Below are 5,238 nucleotides of genomic sequence, written 5' to 3'. Positions count from 1 at the left end.
CGGGTCTGTGGACGCTTGCCTTTAATCTGACGATTTCGAGTTTTTCTAAGGATATATTTTATTTCGGCCTCCTTTAACGATTTCGCCTGCATTAAGAGCCAATATGATAGAGGTACATTTTCAGGGTACAAGGTTTCTCACCATGTGATAATCTGACGTGCTCGAGTAACTGAAAAAATCCCCGCTTGGGCTCCCCTACTATAATATTTACTAAATGTGAAGTACAACGCGCCACAAAAGAGTAACTTTGATGCAGTTTGCAATTTTGAAGCTCTTTTGTGGCACGTTTTACTTCACTTCACATTTAGCAAATATTATAGAAAGAGATTTTTTTCTACAATCGTGTTGAAAATGCAATTTTTAGCACTCCATACGAGCGTTTAAAATCCCACTTTTTAAACCGTTTAAAAATTTTAAGGCACTGCAGTTCGTACTGACCGAATCTTAATGTAATGTCAAAAAAATATAAAAATGGAATGTCAGTCAAATTCAAGTAAAAGTTTTTGTAGATATTGTCCTGTAATTACGTTTGTAGAAAGAATATTGTATGATATGCGTGTTAAAAAGTACATTTTTAAGGCACTTATGTGAATTGCAGAACTCGCTATCGCTCCTTCTGCAAACTTTCACATGCGTGCCTTAAACGTGTACTTTTAACACTTATATCATAAATAACCATTAAAATAAAACTATAATTTTATTTTCCATCAAAATGTAAATACATTTTCGCGCTACGTAATATTCATATCAGTGATTTTGTAGCTGGAATATTGTATGCACCACTCATTTTTAAGGCGTTTAGGGGTTTTTATTCTTGTCTGATTTATACGAAATGGGAAAAATACAAACATTAGTGCAACTTTATACTAATTGTCCGATATAATGCTGATACTGCTTGTAAAACTAAATTAATTCACGTTTATTTCAAGCCGAAATTATTACACGTAATTTATTATAAACAAGGTGTGAGAAATTAAAAAATAAATGGCAGATGAAATTATTGCAACTAGTTCTGGACATCATACGTTTATAATTTTGCTGCAGGATTGCACCAATTTAATCCAATCAAATAATATAATTGGGAAATATTCCAAAATGATAACCATATTCAATAAATGATGGTTGTAGTATAAAATAAGGTTAACAATGAACACATTGAAATGAACGGATAATACTGTATCTCCTACGATAAAAAAAAAAAAGAATTTCAACTCACAGCTTTATATTTTTTTATCTATACGTGCGTACAAAGTACACACACGTTCTTTTCTTAAACTAACACAAGTTACTTCACTCAAAATGCTATATCTCAAAAAGTAATAGTTCGACAGCTGTCAAATTTATACACGCATCTCTCTCTAGAAGGGTAGGGCTGAATAAAAATCATATGAATTTAATAACAGCCAACCATCTATGTGTCAGCCTACGAACCTTTCATCCCACCTATTGTTCTGTAGTATTTCAAAATATCGGAAATTTTAAAGAAATATCAAACTAATAGTCTAAGATCCGAATCTAGGTCAACCTTCACCCATCTGATTTTTAGATTAAATTTTTTTCTATTAAATTTCATAAATAGACAAATATGACTTGATGAATTCTATCAAAATATCGTCATAGCTATCCTTACGGGTAGGGGCGTAAGGTTTGAAATCAACGTTTCAAGCACATGTTTGCGATTTTTTTTTGGAAAATAAGATATAATTATTTTAGTCTTAAATTAAATAAGCAGCGTATTGAGTATGACTCAAGGAATATTCAAGAAAAAAATTATGGAAAAATATTAAAAAATAAGCCAACGGTGCCAAACCTTTAAAAACACTTAAAAAAAAGGATTATACGGTGAACATCAGAACTCATCATTAGATCATCTGAAACAAAAAATTCAAAAGGATTTTATGAGATTATGAGTTTCTCGACGTAATGCTGTCGGGTTTTACAGTTTTAACGATTTTTGACCTTTTAGTATCACTAGAATTCAAAACAATAAAATTTTTTGCAAACAAAAAGGTTAACTGAAAATCAACATATTAATTATTGTTAAACAAAAATAAGCATAGAATAGAAATATGCTTTATTGTCATAAAAAATTAAACAATTTTATAGACAAAACTTACAAGAATCATAAATAAGAACAATAACAAATAACAAATACAATTTACTAAAATGATATAAATCGTCTACATAAATAAAAGTAATGAAGATAAACAAAAAAACAGTAACAAACTATTGCAAAATTTAAAAAAAAAATTTGCAAATTGCATAATCTACCTTAAGAAATATAATAAGTTAATTTAAGCTGCTGCATATGACACTCAAATATAGATTAAGATTATACTTATAAATAAGAATACTGTACTTTCTTAGATATTGGTTAAGAAACTCTGCTGTTGAATAATATGGTCTTACAGATAAATAGGCTTTAGTCATTTTACGGAACTTGGGGAAAGGTGTTACAGATTTAAGTTGTTGAGGGAGATGGTTGTAAAGTTTTTTTACAGAATATAATATAGATTTCTTTACTAACTCACTGGACGGGATCGGTAAAAAGATGTCAAAGGTAGAATTTCTGGTGGAATAGTCATGTCTAGGTCTTGCTGGAAAGACATGTAGATGTTTACGAATTAAGCAAACAGTTTCTAAAATATATAAAGAAGGTAGTGTTAGAATCCTGTGATCTTTGAAGTAGCTTCTGCAATGTGTTGTTCTTCTGAGGCCAAACAGGTATCTTATTGCTCTTTTTTGTAATTTAAAAATAACATCAGATTGGGCAGCCGTACCAGAACCCCAAAACGGGAGACCATATCGAAGATGGGACTCGAACAAAAAAAAATGTGTTATTTTGGAAGAGGCTAAATTCATTTCCTTTGAAACAGATCTTATTGCAAAGCAAGCTGAGGATAGTTTCTTGCTTAACACATCAATATGAAGGGACCATTTCAGATTGCTATCTAAAAAAATACCAAGAAACTTTACAGAATCAACGATACTGATCTGGCTGTTATGAAGAGGTAAGGGTTGAAGAGCTCCTTTATAGGACAATACTACTGTTTTATCTACATTAAAAGAGAGTAAATTTGAATCGGACCAAGATTTTATTGTAAGTAGATCAGAAGTTATAGTAGCATGAAGAGTTGCGATATTTGAGTTGCTCCAAGTGATACTGGTATCATCAGCAAAAAGAAAAACTTTTCCATCGATTTTTAAGCTAGTGATGTCATTAATAAAGATAAGGAAAAGTAGACGACCCAATACTGAACTTTGTGGTACCCCACATACAACATTTTTGAGACTAGAGTCTGTATCATTTGCTCTAACCAGTTGTTTCCTATTATCCAAGTAAGATTGAAACCAGTTCGAAGAAATACCTCGAATTCCGTAGAAATCTAGTTTTTTTATCAAAATGTCGTGATTCACACAATCAAAAACTTTGGCATAATCACAAAAAACAGTGGCAGTGTGCAGATTATTGTTTAATGCTTGATAAACCTCATGTAGTACAGAAAACATGGCATCTGTGGTACATTTATTATTTAAAAAGCCGAACTGATTTTGTGATAAAATATTGGTATCAACGAGAAAAGACATAAGTCGGGCTTTTATGAGTCTCTCAATAATTTTGGAGAGTACCGATAGTAATGCAATAGGTCTATAATTGCAGGCATTTGATTTTTCACCACCCTTATGAAGAGGAATAATGATGGCCGTCTTTAGGCACTCTGGAAATTTACCTTTCTCAAAAGAATCATTAATTAGAGAGATGAGGACTCCCAACACACTGTCTGGGAGATTTGAGAAAATTTATATCGATAGTCCATCGGTACTACAGGAAGATTTGCTTTTGATATTATTGATTGTCTGAATCAGTTCAGATTTATCAACCGGTCTTATAAAGAATGAATTCGAGCATAAAACCATAAAACAATATTATTCAACGAGCATGTAATGACGCTAGAAAAAAATATTTCGACAGAGCTCACTAAATGCACATCCTACTAGACATCGTTAAGCTATTAACAAATTTTCAGTCTGCTCTTTATAAACTTTTTTTTGGTACACGGGATCCAGGCCTATAGTCTCTGAGTTAAAATATCCACCCCCTTTGAAAAACCAGTTTTGCGCGCTTGAGCGTAGTGAGAAACGTTCAACAGTTGTTCCCATTCTCTTTTGTAAATAACTCCGCAATTCAAAAATATATTCCGGTGGGCATGACTTTATTATTTGACAGATAAAAAAGAAACTGAAAATAGCAGACAAAATTTTAAATTCCTTTTTCTCAAATCTGTTTCTTTTTTCAAAGGTGGTGGACATTGTAACTCAAAACTACTTGATCCACCTGAAATTCTGTATATATTTTCTTTAGGCATTTCGTGAGGTAAAGCTGTCGAGATATTTTTTGTTTTAGGCTTATTTGTGTTAAACATTGTTAATATGTTGCTTTTCAATTTATCATAAACTGGAAATACACAAATTAATGATACACAATATAGCTTTCACAAAGGCCTACGATTGCGTGTAACTTTTTTATCATTTAATATACTGATACAAAGAGGCTCGTAAGAACAAAAAGATAGACAACAGATAGACTAACCAATGTTATAGCTGGAAAGCCTTAACTTAGCCTAACTTCAATACCGAGAAGGCCACCTGAAGAACATTCTTCTCTTCTTTTAGTTCCTATTCGTTTCGAGTATTGGCGATCATTCTGGCTATAATTATTTTATTAACTGATGCTTTAAATATATTAGTTGTTTTTGTGGAGAACCATTTCCTCAGGTTCTTTAACCATGTTATTTGTCTTCTGCCAATTCCTCGCTTTCCAAATACTTTATCTTGAAGGATTACCTTCAGTAATCTGTATTTAGTGCCGTTTCTCATTATGTGTCCGAGATATTTTAACTTTCTTCTTTTAATGGTATACATCACCTCTTTTTCTTTGCCCACTCCTTGTAATACGGTCTCGTTTGGCCATGTTATTGAATGCACTCCTAGCCTATTCTACATTTTATTTCTTGTGAGTGATCCCATTGTTCGTTTACTTAAGAACATAATACTCATTAATAATCGAAAAGAAACAAAATTTTAAAAAGCTGGCCAAAAAGAAAACGCCTACCTAAGTAACCTTTTAAATCTATCTTCTTCTTCATGTGCCACTCCTAGCGAAGGTTGGAAATCATCATGGCCACTACGACTTTGTTAGCAGCGCGCCGAAAAAGTTAAATTGAACTACACCCGAAC

Source organism: Diabrotica virgifera, chromosome 4, assembly GCF_917563875.1.
Source record: "Diabrotica virgifera virgifera chromosome 4, PGI_DIABVI_V3a".
NCBI lineage: Eukaryota > Metazoa > Arthropoda > Insecta > Coleoptera > Chrysomelidae > Diabrotica > Diabrotica virgifera.
This window is presented reverse-complemented; position numbering follows the sequence as displayed.